This window comes from Antennarius striatus, unplaced genomic scaffold, assembly GCF_040054535.1.
Source record: "Antennarius striatus isolate MH-2024 unplaced genomic scaffold, ASM4005453v1 scaffold_29, whole genome shotgun sequence".
NCBI lineage: Eukaryota > Metazoa > Chordata > Actinopteri > Lophiiformes > Antennariidae > Antennarius > Antennarius striatus.
The window spans coordinates 150,001-170,000 of record NW_027172341.1 but is presented as its reverse complement, the minus strand read 5'-3'; the positions used below and the strand labels follow the sequence as shown (position 1 = coordinate 170,000).

The 20,000-nt window shown below is 46.7% G+C and overlaps 3 pseudogenes; all 3 read right to left on the bottom strand.

The window, feature by feature from the left end:
• Positions 1-515: 515 nt before the first annotated feature.
• LOC137591788 (U2 spliceosomal RNA) lies at positions 516-690 on the bottom strand (annotated as a pseudogene).
• Positions 691-7,799: 7,109 nt separating this feature from the next.
• Positions 7,800-7,974, bottom strand: LOC137591787 (U2 spliceosomal RNA; annotated as a pseudogene).
• Positions 7,975-15,137: 7,163 nt separating this feature from the next.
• LOC137591786 (U2 spliceosomal RNA) lies at positions 15,138-15,312 on the bottom strand (annotated as a pseudogene).
• Between the last annotated feature and the right edge of the window lie 4,688 nt (positions 15,313-20,000).

Sequence of the window (20,000 nt, the reverse complement as noted above, 5' to 3'; positions counted from 1 at the left end):
AGACAGACAGACAGACAGACAGACAGACAGACAGACAGACAGACAGACAGACAGACAGACAGACAGACAGACAGACAGACAGACAGACAGACAGACAGACAGACAGACAGACAGACAGACAGACAGACAGACAGACAGACAGACAGACAGACAGACAGACAGACAGACAGGACAGGACAGGACAGGAAGCATATCCCAAAAGGCAACGGCCGCAGGTCGGCAAAATGTGGACGTTACAAACACAGCCTTCCTGTCTGCCTGAGAGCAGCTGTTATACAACACCAGTATATTGTTGATCACGATATAATGCTCTTGCCAGATTACATTCAAATGACTTATTATTCATAACAATTAAGGTTCAAAAAATGCAAGAATCTAATATTTCTTATACAGTGCCATCTAGCCTACCAAGTACACTCACATTTTACTCAAGCGTAAACATTTTTCAAAGCGTTGACAGATCATCGCATGATCACATGCTTGTGATCGCACCGCATTATTTTTGAACAACATTGGGAAGATGCACCGTTCCTGGAGCTACTGCAATACCAGGTCGATGCGTGGAGAGGATGGAGCAAGCTCCTGTTCCATCTCCCTGTTCCAAAAATCAATTTAATATATAGTCCCCGGGTAGGGGACATATCAGATATTAAACTGATAAGAACAGATTTTTTTGTTTTGAAAACGTTTATTGACACGTGATTCATTTGTTTCATTTCAGTCACATTTCATTTTTCCATCCACAACTTCTTTTTCATATAAATATTTCTCTGTACAATAAATATTATCGATCATAAAATCATACAGATAAAACCAGTCATGGGTAAAAAGGATTTCAGTTCATTTTAAAAATAAAATGTGCCAAAAATTAAAAGGTGTGTCAAATGTCCATAAAAGTTATAAAAGGAACATTAAAAAAGTCCAACCAAAGTCCCGTTTGTACAGGACCGCAGTGAGTCCCTACCAAGGGTAACTCATCCCGCTCTTCCAAACAGTAGGTCTCTCGGGGTGCCTGTCGAGGCGCTCGGCCGAGATCCCCGCCCTGGTGCTCCTTCCCGCCTGCCTCTCCCGGAGAGCCAGGCCGCTGCTGCTGTGTCCTTTTTAGCGTTGTGGGTCCGGCTCCTCCCTCCGAATGGGCACAGAGGCGATTCTTCTTGGTGGCTGTGTCCTTGGGCGGCCGCTGGCCGCCTCGGCTGCCCTGAGTGTTGCGGCAGCCATTTGGATCACAGCCACGGGGGGGATCTGCATGTGCTTTCCTACCAGCAAATTTCTGGAGGTCCACATGGCGTCTTTCAGGGCGTTGATGGCCAGCCACTGTTTCGTCCAGTCCTTTTTGGGGACGGGCCTTTGGCTGGCCCCGTAGAGCACCAGCTGTGGTGTGAGGACCTCCTTCGCTGGTAGGTACGGGAATTGCAAGGAGCCAGCCATTTCCCACAGGTCCACAGCAGCGCTGCACTCCCAGAGCAGGTGCCTCACCGACTCCGGCGCGCCGCAACCAGGTCGGGGGCAGGTCGACAGCGTCGACATTCCCCGGGAGTGCATGACGGACCTGACTGGGAGGATCTCGTGTGCCACCATCCATGACAGGTCCCGGAGTCTGTTTGGAAGAGCGGGGTGGTTCACATTGCGCCAAACCGTGGAGGGCTCGCCGAGTGCAAGCCCGCGCACTGGACTCACTGGTTCCCGCTCCTGTACAACACATAAAAGGGAACGATGGTTAGTTAAAACCTCTACGTCCTCCTGCTCCAGGCTAAAATGCTTTAAAAAATTCTGTATAAAAGCATAGGCTGGTGGCAGGTTAAAAGACACTGGAAATTTAAGACTAATCTTTAAAATTTTGAGCCGTCTGAGGTAGGACCCCATCCAGAAACGTGTCATGGCTGCCGTTTTGGGGTTTCTGGATGGGGTCGTCACTATTTTAATGTGTGTGGCTGTGTATAAAGACATTAAAAAGACAGACAGGTCTGGAACGCCTTTGCCTCCTTTCTCCTTTGGTCGTTTCAGGACTTCTCTTCTTAGGCGTTCCCACTTTGAACCCCACAGAAAGTTAAAAATGGCTCGTTCCAGGGCTAAAATGATTCTCTTTGGGGGGATAAAAACAGAACTGATCAATAAAAGCAAAGGTAAAATCACTGCTTTAATGATTAAAACCTTTCCCTCTATTGTCAGTTCCCTCAGTCCCCAGTACCCTAGCCTCTGTCTAACTTTCCCTAAAATGTCTGGCCAATTCGTTTTCCCTCCCCCCTCCTTGTCAAACCTAACCCCCAGAATTTTTTGGTCGGTCTGGGTCACAGTCAGGGACAGTCCTGTCGTTTCAGTCGCTGTCCATGGTCCATAAAATTGGGCTTGGGTCTTGTCTCGGTTTAGTTTGGACCCAGAGGCCCGTCCAAACCAGTCTGTCAAGTCCAGGGTCCGGTTGACTGACGAGAGGTCCGTGCATAAAATGTTTATGTCGTCCATGTACAGAACGCATTTGTTCGTCAGTCCCCCGGACCCTGGCACAAAGACCCCGTGGATTCGTTGGTCCCTTCTCAAGATCTGTGCCAGCGGCTCGATGCAAATCGCGTACAGGAGAGGAGATAACGGGCAACCCTGACGGACACCGCAGTTGATTCCTACTGCTTTTGTCAGATGCCCGTTAACCAGGATTTTGCTGCTGATCCCTCTATACAGCAATCCCACCCAAGCTATGAACCTCTGTGGAAGCCCCATTTTTTGCAGTACCTGGAACAGGTACTGGTGCGAGACTCGATCAAAGGCCTTTTCAAAGTCTAAATTTAGGACTATTAGCCGAGTGTTTTCGTCTCTCGCCAGACAAATGGTGTCTCTAATCAGTACGAGGCTGTCGGTGATCTTCCTCCCCGGGATGGCACAGGCTTGATCCGGGTGAATCAAGTCCTCTAAAACCATAGTCAGTCGATTCGCTAAAATTTTGCTAAAAAGTTTACAGTCGAAATTTAAAAGCGTGATAGGTCTCCAGTTTTTTAGGTCAGTCTTGTCTTTACTCTTGTAGAGTAGAGTCACTATCCCTATCTTAAAACTGTCTGGCAGTCGGTCTAGCTTCTCAAATTCCATAAAAACGGTTAGTAAGTCAGGTGCTAAAATGTCCCAAAAGGTCAAATAAAACTCAAAGGGAAGTCCGTCCTGTCCTGGGGACTTCCCTCTGTTAAAACTTTTAAAACACTTGTTGAGTTCCTTGACACTAAAATTTTGGGATAAAAACACATTTTCATTCACCTGACATTCGATGGAATTTAAAACTTCGTTTAGGGTGTCATTAAAAACAGGTTTCTCTTTATACAGTTCAGAGTAAAAACATTCTATATCATCTTTTATTTCCTCTGTTCTTTGTGAAGTGCGTCCGTCGTCATTTTTTAGTTTTAAAATAGTCCCCCCTTTGTTTAAAATCTTTCTAAAAAAATAACGTGTGCACTTTTCACCTTCTTCTGTTTCCTTTTCTCTGCTTCTTAAAATAACCCCTTTACTTTTTGTTTCTGCCAGTAGCGACATTTCTCCTTTAATACTTTTAATTTCATTATTAAAATCAATTCCTTGTTGTGTTAAAATGAAGTAGCGCTGTAGTCTCTTTTGCAGTCCCATCATGCGTCTGTTTTCCCTATCTTTCTTTCTCTTACCTGCCTGTCTAAAGAAAGTCTGGGTCCTTTCCTTCACCATTTCCCACCAGTGCGCACGTGTAGTGTAAAAGTCTTGGAGGGTCTGCCACTCTTTGTACTGCTCCCGGAACTGACTAACTAACTCCCTATCTTCTAAAAGGGAGCAGTTAAGTTTCCACAGACCTCTCCCTACCGTCACACCTGAGGGAAGTGACAGTGTGCAGGACAGCATGAGGTGATCTGAGAAAAAGACAGGGGTTAATCTAGCATCGGTCGGCACCCAATTCCGTATAAAGATATAATCTATGCGAGAGGCTTTGGTGCCGTCACCACTGAACCAGGTGAAGCCCTCCTCTCTGGGATGCATGGCTTTAAAGCAGTCAGTGAGTCTAAAATCCCTGCATAAGCCCTGTAATAAAACCGATGTTTTATCTAATTTAAAATCTTCCCCTATCCTTTTCCTGTCTTCTTTATTTAAAACACAGTTAAAATCACCTCCTACAACTAATGGTGCCCTGCCTAGCATGTGGGACTGCAGGTCTTCTAAAAAGTCATACCTGTCATTTTTTTCATTAAAACCATATACATTTAAAAGGTTAAAATCGTGCCCCATAAAAGTCAGGTGTGCTAAAAGTGCCCTACCCTCTTTCACCACGGTGCTGCCCTTCACCAGAACCTGAGGGTTTTTAATTAAAATGGCCACTCCGTCATTCTTGTTATGGTTGGATCCACTCCAGATCGACGTTTGTGGCCAGGTCTCCTCCCACTGTGTATATTTTTTTAAAAAAGGTAGGCCACATTCTTGAAGTAAAAACACATCTGACTTAAAAGTGTTAAGAAATGATAAAACACTCTGGGCTCTAACTCGCGACTTCACACTTCTCACATTGATAGTTGAAAAGGTGAGAGTCATGAGTATGTTTTAAAAACAGGTACGACAGTTTAAAAGACTATAAATAATTAAAAGACTACATTTAACACAAGTTTCCTTCTCGTGATGTGAAAGAATCTCATTTCACTATCTCCACACAGTCTGGAGGTGATTCCCGAGATTCTGACCTCCGGAAGCCAATATTCGCTCGTCTCTCCAACGGAGTTGATTGTAGCGCTATATTTAAAAAAGAGCACTGGTTGGGTGAACCGGGGGGGGAGGCTTTGTACCGCTCCTCAGGAGGGCTCTGAGAGTCGAACTCAGCTCTCCCCCTCTTCTCTGAGGCTTCTTCAGCCTCAGAGCTGGACAGTTCAGACGCAGTCCTCTTATGGCTGGGCTGGGTGTCGGGGAGGGGGTTGTCGCTGGACTCGTCTCCCCCCACTGTAATGAGACTCCCTGTGGAGTCCTCATCAGGGGAATCAAGTCCAGCTGCACCCAAGTCCTGGCTCCGCCCACCTGCTTCTTCAGGTCCCTCTGCAGGGCGGAGCTCAGGCTCCTCCCTTTTTCCGGCCTCACCGGGCTGTTCTCCTCCAACCGTGGTTGTTGGCGGGAGGTTTGGAACTCCCAGCCCCGCCTCTTCAATTAGCACATTTGCTGCACCTGGGCAGCCATTTTCTACTTGATTGGCTTCAGTCTCTTGTGTTTTCTTAGCTTTAAGTTTGTTGGCAAATGAAAAAGGGCAGTCTCTGAAGAGATGGGTATTTGCTCCACAGAGATTGCACTTCCTGCCATTGGTGCATTCTTCAAAGGAATGACCAATTTCTCTGCACTTCCCACAAATTATCTGGTCACACGCCTCGGCCAGGTGCCCATGCTTGCCACATTTGTGGCACAGCTTGGGCTGGCCCTGGTAATGAATGTAGCCCCGGTTAGTTCCCAGGACTATCATGGAGGGCAGAGATTTCAGGCCCTGGAAGCCCTGAGGGTCCTGCCATTGTTGAATGGGGACCCTCCAGGCACAGTTCCAAATACCGTCTTCATCTCTGACCTTGGTAGCCTGTCCTCTCACCGTGCAATATCTACCCAGCCACAAACAAATGTCCTCTGCGTTGACGGTTTCATTGAACATCCGGACAATGACCGTTTTAGCGGCATTGTCAGTCAGTTTCTCAATGTCAAACACAGAAAACTGGGTCTTAGCGTTCTCAAAGCGTGTCCAGAATTCATTTAACAGGGGGGCCGTGCGAAAACTTACATCATAGCCTTTATTAAAGGGCAGTCCGAGAATACAGTTTAGGTCGTCGGGTTTAAAGCCAAGAGTCTTTTGGATGAGCTTCCGGGAGAAGTCCAACCTTGACATTCCCATGAGCTTACCATCCTTTTCTTTAAATTTGAAACGGACACTGTGGTGCCTCCGCATGCCGGCCGGTGCAGCCGACATGGCTAGAGGCACCACTAAAAACTAAATAAATAAATAAATACCAATAAATTACTTTTAAAACCCTAAAACACAATAAATTAGAGTAAAAGAGAAACTTACCTTCAAGCAAGTAGACCTAAAGTGCAAATACAAAGTGTGCAAAAAACAGCAGTTCAAAACAAACAAATGTGCAAGACAATGTACTCCCAAGAAGCCAAGAACTAATTCAATAAATGTGAAAGAGTCCTGCTAAACGGGAGTGACCGCAGTCTTAGCCAAAAGGCCGAGAAGCGATACTGTAATATTGTCAGATACAGGTGACCCAGGTGCCACCCTGACCTTTACTTTGATGGTCCACAGAATCCAGTAACGACCCGGAATGCGTCTGGGTTAAGGAATTATGTGGCTCCGGGTTGGCGGCCAGCGACTGTTTAACATTTGACCTATCACCTCAGTCAGTCAGTCAGTCAGTCAGTCAGTCAGTCAGTCAGTCAGTCAGTCAGTCAGTCAGTCAGTCAGACAGACAGACAGACAGACAGACAGACAGACAGACAGACAGACAGACAGACAGACAGACAGACAGACAGACAGACAGACAGACAGACAGACAGACAGACAGACAGACAGACAGACAGACAGACAGACAGACAGACAGACAGACAGACAGACAGACAGACAGACAGACAGACAGACAGACAGACAGACAGACAGACAGACAGACAGACAGACAGACAGACAGACAGACAGACAGACAGACAGACAGACAGACAGACAGACAGACAGACAGACAGACAGACAGACAGACAGACAGACAGACAGACAGACAGACAGACAGACAGACAGACAGACAGACAGACAGACAGACAGACAGACAGACAGACAGACAGACAGACAGACAGACAGACAGACAGACAGACAGACAGACAGACAGACAGACAGACAGACAGACAGACAGACAGACAGACAGACAGACAGACAGACAGACAGACAGACAGACAGACAGACAGACAGACAGACAGACAGACAGACAGACAGACAGACAGACAGACAGACAGACAGACAGACAGACAGACAGACAGACAGACAGACAGACAGACAGACAGACAGACAGACAGACAGACAGACAGACAGACAGACAGACAGACAGACAGACAGACAGACAGACAGACAGACAGACAGACAGACAGACAGACAGACAGACAGACAGACAGACAGACAGACAGACAGACAGACAGACAGACAGACAGACAGACAGACAGACAGACAGACAGACAGACAGACAGACAGACAGACAGACAGACAGACAGACAGACAGACAGACAGACAGACAGACAGACAGACAGACAGACAGACAGACAGACAGACAGACAGACAGACAGACAGACAGACAGACAGACAGACAGACAGACAGACAGACAGACAGACAGACAGACAGACAGACAGACAGACAGACAGACAGACAGACAGACAGACAGACAGACAGACAGACAGACAGACAGACAGACAGACAGACAGACAGACAGACAGACAGACAGACAGACAGACAGACAGACAGGACAGGACAGGAAGCATATCCCAAAGGCAACGGCCGCAGGTCGGCAAAATGTGGACGTTACAAACACAGCCTTCCTGTCTGCCTGAGAGCAGCTGTTATACAACACCAGTATATTGTTGATCACGATATAATGCTCTTGCCAGATTACATTCAAATGACTTATTATTCATAACAATTAAGGTTCAAAAAATGCAAGAATCTAATATTTCTTATACAGTGCCATCTAGCCTACCAAGTACACTCACATTTTACTCAAGCGTAAACATTTTTCAAAGCGTTGACAGATCATCGCATGATCACATGCTTGTGATCGCACCGCATTATTTTTGAACAACATTGGGAAGATGCACCGTTCCTGGAGCTACTGCAATACCAGGTCGATGCGTGGAGAGGATGGAGCAAGCTCCTGTTCCATCTCCCTGTTCCAAAAATCAATTTAATATATAGTCCCCGGGTAGGGGACATATCAGATATTAAACTGATAAGAACAGATTTTTTTGTTTTGAAAACGTTTATTGACACGTGATTCATTTGTTTCATTTCAGTCACATTTCATTTTTCCATCCACAACTTCTTTTTCATATAAATATTCATATAAATATTTCTCTGTACAATAAATATTATCGATCATAAAATCATACAGATAAAACCAGTCATGGGTAAAAAGGATTTCAGTTCATTTTAAAAATAAAATGTGCCAAAAATTAAAAGGTGTGTCAAATGTCCATAAAAGTTATAAAAGGAACATTAAAAAAGTCCAACCAAAGTCCCGTTTGTACAGGACCGCAGTGAGTCCCTACCAAGGGTAACTCATCCCGCTCTTCCAAACAGTAGGTCTCTCGGGGTGCCTGTCGAGGCGCTCGGCCGAGATCCCCGCCCTGGTGCTCCTTCCCGCCTGCCTCTCCCGGAGAGCCAGGCCGCTGCTGCTGTGTCCTTTTTAGCGTTGTGGGTCCGGCTCCTCCCTCCGAATGGGCACAGAGGCGATTCTTCTTGGTGGCTGTGTCCTTGGGCGGCCGCTGGCCGCCTCGGCTGCCCTGAGTGTTGCGGCAGCCATTTGGATCACAGCCACGGGGGGGATCTGCATGTGCTTTCCTACCAGCAAATTTCTGGAGGTCCACATGGCGTCTTTCAGGGCGTTGATGGCCAGCCACTGTTTCGTCCAGTCCTTTTTGGGGACGGGCCTTTGGCTGGCCCCGTAGAGCACCAGCTGTGGTGTGAGGACCTCCTTCGCTGGTAGGTACGGGAATTGCAAGGAGCCAGCCATTTCCCACAGGTCCACAGCAGCGCTGCACTCCCAGAGCAGGTGCCTCACCGACTCCGGCGCGCCGCAACCAGGTCGGGGGCAGGTCGACAGCGTCGACATTCCCCGGGAGTGCATGACGGACCTGACTGGGAGGATCTCGTGTGCCACCATCCATGACAGGTCCCGGAGTCTGTTTGGAAGAGCGGGGTGGTTCACATTGCGCCAAACCGTGGAGGGCTCGCCGAGTGCAAGCCCGCGCACTGGACTCACTGGTTCCCGCTCCTGTACAACACATAAAAGGGAACGATGGTTAGTTAAAACCTCTACGTCCTCCTGCTCCAGGCTAAAATGCTTTAAAAAATTCTGTATAAAAGCATAGGCTGGTGGCAGGTTAAAAGACACTGGAAATTTAAGACTAATCTTTAAAATTTTGAGCCGTCTGAGGTAGGACCCCATCCAGAAACGTGTCATGGCTGCCGTTTTGGGGTTTCTGGATGGGGTCGTCACTATTTTAATGTGTGTGGCTGTGTATAAAGACATTAAAAAGACAGACAGGTCTGGAACGCCTTTGCCTCCTTTCTCCTTTGGTCGTTTCAGGACTTCTCTTCTTAGGCGTTCCCACTTTGAACCCCACAGAAAGTTAAAAATGGCTCGTTCCAGGGCTAAAATGATTCTCTTTGGGGGGATAAAAACAGAACTGATCAATAAAAGCAAAGGTAAAATCACTGCTTTAATGATTAAAACCTTTCCCTCTATTGTCAGTTCCCTCAGTCCCCAGTACCCTAGCCTCTGTCTAACTTTCCCTAAAATGTCTGGCCAATTCGTTTTCCCTCCCCCCTCCTTGTCAAACCTAACCCCCAGAATTTTTTGGTCGGTCTGGGTCACAGTCAGGGACAGTCCTGTCGTTTCAGTCGCTGTCCATGGTCCATAAAATTGGGCTTGGGTCTTGTCTCGGTTTAGTTTGGACCCAGAGGCCCGTCCAAACCAGTCTGTCAAGTCCAGGGTCCGGTTGACTGACGAGAGGTCCGTGCATAAAATGTTTATGTCGTCCATGTACAGAACGCATTTGTTCGTCAGTCCCCCGGACCCTGGCACAAAGACCCCGTGGATTCGTTGGTCCCTTCTCAAGATCTGTGCCAGCGGCTCGATGCAAATCGCGTACAGGAGAGGAGATAACGGGCAACCCTGACGGACACCGCAGTTGATTCCTACTGCTTTTGTCAGATGCCCGTTAACCAGGATTTTGCTGCTGATCCCTCTATACAGCAATCCCACCCAAGCTATGAACCTCTGTGGAAGCCCCATTTTTTGCAGTACCTGGAACAGGTACTGGTGCGAGACTCGATCAAAGGCCTTTTCAAAGTCTAAATTTAGGACTATTAGCCGAGTGTTTTCGTCTCTCGCCAGACAAATGGTGTCTCTAATCAGTACGAGGCTGTCGGTGATCTTCCTCCCCGGGATGGCACAGGCTTGATCCGGGTGAATCAAGTCCTCTAAAACCATAGTCAGTCGATTCGCTAAAATTTTGCTAAAAAGTTTACAGTCGAAATTTAAAAGCGTGATAGGTCTCCAGTTTTTTAGGTCAGTCTTGTCTTTACTCTTGTAGAGTAGAGTCACTATCCCTATCTTAAAACTGTCTGGCAGTCGGTCTAGCTTCTCAAATTCCATAAAAACGGTTAGTAAGTCAGGTGCTAAAATGTCCCAAAAGGTCAAATAAAACTCAAAGGGAAGTCCGTCCTGTCCTGGGGACTTCCCTCTGTTAAAACTTTTAAAACACTTGTTGAGTTCCTTGACACTAAAATTTTGGGATAAAAACACATTTTCATTCACCTGACATTCGATGGAATTTAAAACTTCGTTTAGGGTGTCATTAAAAACAGGTTTCTCTTTATACAGTTCAGAGTAAAAACATTCTATATCATCTTTTATTTCCTCTGTTCTTTGTGAAGTGCGTCCGTCGTCATTTTTTAGTTTTAAAATAGTCCCCCCTTTGTTTAAAATCTTTCTAAAAAAATAACGTGTGCACTTTTCACCTTCTTCTGTTTCCTTTTCTCTGCTTCTTAAAATAACCCCTTTACTTTTTGTTTCTGCCAGTAGCGACATTTCTCCTTTAATACTTTTAATTTCATTATTAAAATCAATTCCTTGTTGTGTTAAAATGAAGTAGCGCTGTAGTCTCTTTTGCAGTCCCATCATGCGTCTGTTTTCCCTATCTTTCTTTCTCTTACCTGCCTGTCTAAAGAAAGTCTGGGTCCTTTCCTTCACCATTTCCCACCAGTGCGCACGTGTAGTGTAAAAGTCTTGGAGGGTCTGCCACTCTTTGTACTGCTCCCGGAACTGACTAACTAACTCCCTATCTTCTAAAAGGGAGCAGTTAAGTTTCCACAGACCTCTCCCTACCGTCACACCTGAGGGAAGTGACAGTGTGCAGGACAGCATGAGGTGATCTGAGAAAAAGACAGGGGTTAATCTAGCATCGGTCGGCACCCAATTCCGTATAAAGATATAATCTATGCGAGAGGCTTTGGTGCCGTCACCACTGAACCAGGTGAAGCCCTCCTCTCTGGGATGCATGGCTTTAAAGCAGTCAGTGAGTCTAAAATCCCTGCATAAGCCCTGTAATAAAACCGATGTTTTATCTAATTTAAAATCTTCCCCTATCCTTTTCCTGTCTTCTTTATTTAAAACACAGTTAAAATCACCTCCTACAACTAATGGTGCCCTGCCTAGCATGTGGGACTGCAGGTCTTCTAAAAAGTCATACCTGTCATTTTTTTCATTAAAACCATATACATTTAAAAGGTTAAAATCGTGCCCCATAAAAGTCAGGTGTGCTAAAAGTGCCCTACCCTCTTTCACCACGGTGCTGCCCTTCACCAGAACCTGAGGGTTTTTAATTAAAATGGCCACTCCGTCATTCTTGTTATGGTTGGATCCACTCCAGATCGACGTTTGTGGCCAGGTCTCCTCCCACTGTGTATATTTTTTTAAAAAAGGTAGGCCACATTCTTGAAGTAAAAACACATCTGACTTAAAAGTGTTAAGAAATGATAAAACACTCTGGGCTCTAACTCGCGACTTCACACTTCTCACATTGATAGTTGAAAAGGTGAGAGTCATGAGTATGTTTTAAAAACAGGTACGACAGTTTAAAAGACTATAAATAATTAAAAGACTACATTTAACACAAGTTTCCTTCTCGTGATGTGAAAGAATCTCATTTCACTATCTCCACACAGTCTGGAGGTGATTCCCGAGATTCTGACCTCCGGAAGCCAATATTCGCTCGTCTCTCCAACGGAGTTGATTGTAGCGCTATATTTAAAAAAGAGCACTGGTTGGGTGAACCGGGGGGGGAGGCTTTGTACCGCTCCTCAGGAGGGCTCTGAGAGTCGAACTCAGCTCTCCCCCTCTTCTCTGAGGCTTCTTCAGCCTCAGAGCTGGACAGTTCAGACGCAGTCCTCTTATGGCTGGGCTGGGTGTCGGGGAGGGGGTTGTCGCTGGACTCGTCTCCCCCCACTGTAATGAGACTCCCTGTGGAGTCCTCATCAGGGGAATCAAGTCCAGCTGCACCCAAGTCCTGGCTCCGCCCACCTGCTTCTTCAGGTCCCTCTGCAGGGCGGAGCTCAGGCTCCTCCCTTTTTCCGGCCTCACCGGGCTGTTCTCCTCCAACCGTGGTTGTTGGCGGGAGGTTTGGAACTCCCAGCCCCGCCTCTTCAATTAGCACATTTGCTGCACCTGGGCAGCCATTTTCTACTTGATTGGCTTCAGTCTCTTGTGTTTTCTTAGCTTTAAGTTTGTTGGCAAATGAAAAAGGGCAGTCTCTGAAGAGATGGGTATTTGCTCCACAGAGATTGCACTTCCTGCCATTGGTGCATTCTTCAAAGGAATGACCAATTTCTCTGCACTTCCCACAAATTATCTGGTCACACGCCTCGGCCAGGTGCCCATGCTTGCCACATTTGTGGCACAGCTTGGGCTGGCCCTGGTAATGAATGTAGCCCCGGTTAGTTCCCAGGACTATCATGGAGGGCAGAGATTTCAGGCCCTGGAAGCCCTGAGGGTCCTGCCATTGTTGAATGGGGACCCTCCAGGCACAGTTCCAAATACCGTCTTCATCTCTGACCTTGGTAGCCTGTCCTCTCACCGTGCAATATCTACCCAGCCACAAACAAATGTCCTCTGCGTTGACGGTTTCATTGAACATCCGGACAATGACCGTTTTAGCGGCATTGTCAGTCAGTTTCTCAATGTCAAACACAGAAAACTGGGTCTTAGCGTTCTCAAAGCGTGTCCAGAATTCATTTAACAGGGGGGCCGTGCGAAAACTTACATCATAGCCTTTATTAAAGGGCAGTCCGAGAATACAGTTTAGGTCGTCGGGTTTAAAGCCAAGAGTCTTTTGGATGAGCTTCCGGGAGAAGTCCAACCTTGACATTCCCATGAGCTTACCATCCTTTTCTTTAAATTTGAAACGGACACTGTGGTGCCTCCGCATGCCGGCCGGTGCAGCCGACATGGCTAGAGGCACCACTAAAAACTAAATAAATAAATAAATACCAATAAATTACTTTTAAAACCCTAAAACACAATAAATTAGAGTAAAAGAGAAACTTACCTTCAAGCAAGTAGACCTAAAGTGCAAATACAAAGTGTGCAAAAAACAGCAGTTCAAAACAAACAAATGTGCAAGACAATGTACTCCCAAGAAGCCAAGAACTAATTCAATAAATGTGAAAGAGTCCTGCTAAACGGGAGTGACCGCAGTCTTAGCCAAAAGGCCGAGAAGCGATACTGTAATATTGTCAGATACAGGTGACCCAGGTGCCACCCTGACCTTTACTTTGATGGTCCACAGAATCCAGTAACGACCCGGAATGCGTCTGGGTTAAGGAATTATGTGGCTCCGGGTTGGCGGCCAGCGACTGTTTAACATTTGACCTATCACCTCAGTCAGTCAGTCAGTCAGTCAGTCAGTCAGTCAGTCAGTCAGTCAGTCAGTCAGTCAGTCAGTCAGTCAGTCAGTCAGTCAGTCAGTCAGACAGACAGACAGACAGACAGACAGACAGACAGACAGACAGACAGACAGACAGACAGACAGACAGACAGACAGACAGACAGACAGACAGACAGACAGACAGACAGACAGACAGACAGACAGACAGACAGACAGACAGACAGACAGACAGACAGACAGACAGACAGACAGACAGACAGACAGACAGACAGACAGACAGACAGACAGACAGACAGACAGACAGACAGACAGACAGACAGACAGACAGACAGACAGACAGACAGACAGACAGACAGACAGACAGACAGACAGACAGACAGACAGACAGACAGACAGACAGACAGACAGACAGACAGACAGACAGACAGACAGACAGACAGACAGACAGACAGACAGACAGACAGACAGACAGACAGACAGACAGACAGACAGACAGACAGACAGACAGACAGACAGACAGACAGACAGACAGACAGACAGACAGACAGACAGACAGACAGACAGACAGACAGACAGACAGACAGACAGACAGACAGACAGACAGACAGACAGACAGACAGACAGACAGACAGACAGACAGACAGACAGACAGACAGACAGACAGACAGACAGACAGACAGACAGACAGACAGACAGACAGACAGACAGACAGACAGACAGACAGACAGACAGACAGACAGACAGACAGACAGACAGACAGACAGACAGACAGACAGACAGACAGACAGACAGACAGACAGACAGACAGACAGACAGACAGACAGACAGACAGACAGACAGACAGACAGACAGACAGACAGACAGACAGACAGACAGACAGACAGACAGACAGACAGACAGACAGACAGACAGACAGACAGACAGACAGACAGACAGACAGACAGACAGACAGACAGACAGACAGACAGACAGACAGACAGACAGACAGACAGACAGACAGACAGACAGACAGACAGACAGACAGACAGACAGACAGACAGACAGACAGACAGACAGACAGACAGACAGACAGACAGACAGACAGACAGACAGACAGACAGACAGACAGACAGACAGACAGACAGACAGACAGGACAGGACAGGACAGGAAGCATATCCCAAAAGGCAACGGCCGCAGGTCGGCAAAATGTGGACGTTACAAACACAGCCTTCCTGTCTGCCTGAGAGCAGCTGTTATACAACACCAGTATATTGTTGATCACGATATAATGCTCTTGCCAGATTACATTCAAATGACTTATTATTCATAACAATTAAGGTTCAAAAAATGCAAGAATCTAATATTTCTTATACAGTGCCATCTAGCCTACCAAGTACACTCACATTTTACTCAAGCGTAAACATTTTTCAAAGCGTTGACAGATCATCGCATGATCACATGCTTGTGATCGCACCGCATTATTTTTGAACAACATTGGGAAGATGCACCGTTCCTGGAGCTACTGCAATACCAGGTCGATGCGTGGAGAGGATGGAGCAAGCTCCTGTTCCATCTCCCTGTTCCAAAAATCAATTTAATATATAGTCCCCGGGTAGGGGACATATCAGATATTAAACTGATAAGAACAGATTTTTTTGTTTTGAAAACGTTTATTGACACGTGATTCATTTGTTTCATTTCAGTCACATTTCATTTTTCCATCCACAACTTCTTTTTCATATAAATATTTCTCTGTACAATAAATATTATCGATCATAAAATCATACAGATAAAACCAGTCATGGGTAAAAAGGATTTCAGTTCATTTTAAAAATAAAATGTGCCAAAAATTAAAAGGTGTGTCAAATGTCCATAAAAGTTATAAAAGGAACATTAAAAAAGTCCAACCAAAGTCCCGTTTGTACAGGACCGCAGTGAGTCCCTACCAAGGGTAACTCATCCCGCTCTTCCAAACAGTAGGTCTCTCGGGGTGCCTGTCGAGGCGCTCGGCCGAGATCCCCGCCCTGGTGCTCCTTCCCGCCTGCCTCTCCCGGAGAGCCAGGCCGCTGCTGCTGTGTCCTTTTTAGCGTTGTGGGTCCGGCTCCTCCCTCCGAATGGGCACAGAGGCGATTCTTCTTGGTGGCTGTGTCCTTGGGCGGCCGCTGGCCGCCTCGGCTGCCCTGAGTGTTGCGGCAGCCATTTGGATCACAGCCACGGGGGGGATCTGCATGTGCTTTCCTACCAGCAAATTTCTGGAGGTCCACATGGCGTCTTTCAGGGCGTTGATGGCCAGCCACTGTTTCGTCCAGTCCTTTTTGGGGACGGGCCTTTGGCTGGCCCCGTAGAGCACCAGCTGTGGTGTGAGGACCTCCTTCGCTGGTAGGTACGGGAATTGCAAGGAGCCAGCCATTTCCCACAGGTCCACAGCAGCGCTGCACTCCCAGAGCAGGTGCCTCACCGACTCCGGCGCGCCGCAACCAGGTCGGGGGCAGGTCGACAGCGTCGACATTCCCCGGGAGTGCATGACGGACCTGACTGGGAGGATCTCGTGTGCCACCATCCATGACAGGTCCCGGAGTCTGTTTGGAAGAGCGGGGTGGTTCACATTGCGCCAAACCGTGGAGGGCTCGCCGAGTGCAAGCCCGCGCACTGGACTCACTGGTTCCCGCTCCTGTACAACACATAAAAGGGAACGATGGTTAGTTAAAACCTCTACGTCCTCCTGCTCCAGGCTAAAATGCTTTAAAAAATTCTGTATAAAAGCATAGGCTGGTGGCAGGTTAAAAGACACTGGAAATTTAAGACTAATCTTTAAAATTTTGAGCCGTCTGAGGTAGGACCCCATCCAGAAACGTGTCATGGCTGCCGTTTTGGGGTTTCTGGATGGGGTCGTCACTATTTTAATGTGTGTGGCTGTGTATAAAGACATTAAAAAGACAGACAGGTCTGGAACGCCTTTGCCTCCTTTCTCCTTTGGTCGTTTCAGGACTTCTCTTCTTAGGCGTTCCCACTTTGAACCCCACAGAAAGTTAAAAATGGCTCGTTCCAGGGCTAAAATGATTCTCTTTGGGGGGATAAAAACAGAACTGATCAATAAAAGCAAAGGTAAAATCACTGCTTTAATGATTAAAACCTTTCCCTCTATTGTCAGTTCCCTCAGTCCCCAGTACCCTAGCCTCTGTCTAACTTTCCCTAAAATGTCTGGCCAATTCGTTTTCCCTCCCCCCTCCTTGTCAAACCTAACCCCCAGAATTTTTTGGTCGGTCTGGGTCACAGTCAGGGACAGTCCTGTCGTTTCAGTCGCTGTCCATGGTCCATAAAATTGGGCTTGGGTCTTGTCTCGGTTTAGTTTGGACCCAGAGGCCCGTCCAAACCAGTCTGTCAAGTCCAGGGTCCGGTTGACTGACGAGAGGTCCGTGCATAAAATGTTTATGTCGTCCATGTACAGAACGCATTTGTTCGTCAGTCCCCCGGACCCTGGCACAAAGACCCCGTGGATTCGTTGGTCCCTTCTCAAGATCTGTGCCAGCGGCTCGATGCAAATCGCGTACAGGAGAGGAGATAACGGGCAACCCTGACGGACACCGCAGTTGATTCCTACTGCTTTTGTCAGATGCCCGTTAACCAGGATTTTGCTGCTGATCCCTCTATACAGCAATCCCACCCAAGCTATGAACCTCTGTGGAAGCCCCATTTTTTGCAGTACCTGGAACAGGTACTGGTGCGAGACTCGATCAAAGGCCTTTTCAAAGTCTAAATTTAGGACTATTAGCCGAGTGTTTTCGTCTCTCGCCAGACAAATGGTGTCTCTAATCAGTACGAGGCTGTCGGTGATCTTCCTCCCCGGGATGGCACAGGCTTGATCCGGGTGAATCAAGTCCTCTAAAACCATAGTCAGTCGATTCGCTAAAATTTTGCTAAAAAGTTTACAGTCGAAATTTAAAAGCGTGATAGGTCTCCAGTTTTTTAGGTCAGTCTTGTCTTTACTCTTGTAGAGTAGAGTCACTATCCCTATCTTAAAACTGTCTGGCAGTCGGTCTAGCTTCTCAAATTCCATAAAAACGGTTAGTAAGTCAGGTGCTAAAATGTCCCAAAAGGTCAAATAAAACTCAAAGGGAAGTCCGTCCTGTCCTGGGGACTTCCCTCTGTTAAAACTTTTAAAACACTTGTTGAGTTCCTTGACACTAAAATTTTGGGATAAAAACACATTTTCATTCACCTGACATTCGATGGAATTTAAAACTTCGTTTAGGGTGTCATTAAAAACAGGTTTCTCTTTATACAGTTCAGAGTAAAAACATTCTATATCATCTTTTATTTCCTCTGTTCTTTGTGAAGTGCGTCCGTCGTCATTTTTTAGTTTTAAAATAGTCCCCCCTTTGTTTAAAATCTTTCTAAAAAAATAACGTGTGCACTTTTCACCTTCTTCTGTTTCCTTTTCTCTGCTTCTTAAAATAACCCCTTTACTTTTTGTTTCTGCCAGTAGCGACATTTCTCCTTTAATACTTTTAATTTCATTATTAAAATCAATTCCTTGTTGTGTTAAAATGAAGTAGCGCTGTAGTCTCTTTTGCAGTCCCATCATGCGTCTGTTTTCCCTATCTTTCTTTCTCTTACCTGCCTGTCTAAAGAAAGTCTGGGTCCTTTCCTTCACCATTTCCCACCAGTGCGCACGTGTAGTGTAAAAGTCTTGGAGGGTCTGCCACTCTTTGTACTGCTCCCGGAACTGACTAACTAACTCCCTATCTTCTAAAAGGGAGCAGTTAAGTTTCCACAGACCTCTCCCTACCGTCACACCTGAGGGAAGTGACAGTGTGCAGGACAGCATGAGGTGATCTGAGAAAAAGACAGGGGTTAATCTAGCATCGGTCGGCACCCAATTCCGTATAAAGATATAATCTATGCGAGAGGCTTTGGTGCCGTCACCACTGAACCAGGTGAAGCCCTCCTCTCTGGGATGCATGGCTTTAAAGCAGTCAGTGAGTCTAAAATCCCTGCATAAGCCCTGTAATAAAACCGATGTTTTATCTAATTTAAAATCTTCCCCTATCCTTTTCCTGTCTTCTTTATTTAAAACACAGTTAAAATCACCTCCTACAACTAATGGTGCCCTGCCTAGCATGTGGGACTGCAGGTCTTCTAAAAAGTCATACCTGTCATTTTTTTCATTAAAACCATATACATTTAAAAGGTTAAAATCGTGCCCCATAAAAGTCAGGTGTGCTAAAAGTGCCCTACCCTCTTTCACCACGGTGCTGCCCTTCACCAGAACCTGAGGGTTTTTAATTAAAATGGCCACTCCGTCATTCTTGTTATGGTTGGATCCACTCCAGATCGACGTTTGTGGCCAGGTCTCCTCCCACTGTGTATATTTTTTTAAAAAAGGTAGGCCACATTCTTGAAGTAAAAACACATCTGACTTAAAAGTGTTAAGAAATGATAAAACACTCTGGGCTCTAACTCGCGACTTCACACTTCTCACATTGATAGTTGAAAAGGTGAGAGTCATGAGTATGTTTTAAAAACAGGTACGACAGTTTAAAAGACTATAAATAATTAAAAGACTACATTTAACACAAGTTTCCTTCTCGTGATGTGAAAGAATCTCATTTCACTATCTCCACACAGTCTGGAGGTGATTCCCGAGATTCTGACCTCCGGAAGCCAATATTCGCTCGTCTCTCCAACGGAGTTGATTGTAGCGCTATATTTAAAAAAGAGCACTGGTTGGGTGAACCGGGGGGGGAGGCTTTGTACCGCTCCTCAGGAGGGCTCTGAGAGTCGAACTCAGCTCTCCCCCTCTTCTCTGAGGCTTCTTCAGCCTCAGAGCTGGACAGTTCAGACGCAGTCCTCTTATGGCTGGGCTGGGTGTCGGGGAGGGGGTTGTCGCTGGACTCGTCTCCCCCCACTGTAATGAGACTCCCTGTGGAGTCCTCATCAGGGGAATCAAGTCCAGCTGCACCCAAGTCCTGGCTCCGCCCACCTGCTTCTTCAGGTCCCTCTGCAGGGCGGAGCTCAGGCTCCTCCCTTTTTCCGGCCTCACCGGGCTGTTCTCCTCCAACCGTGGTTGTTGGCGGGAGGTTTGGAACTCCCAGCCCCGCCTCTTCAATTAGCACATTTGCTGCACCTGGGCAGCCATTTTCTACTTGATTGGCTTCAGTCTCTTGTGTTTTCTTAGCTTTAAGTTTGTTGGCAAATGAAAAAGGGCAGTCTCTGAAGAGATGGGTATTTGCTCCACAGAGATTGCACTTCCTGCCATTGGTGCATTCTTCAAAGGAATGACCAATTTCTCTGCACTTCCCACAAATTATCTGGTCACACGCCTCGGCCAGGTGCCCATGCTTGCCACATTTGTGGCAC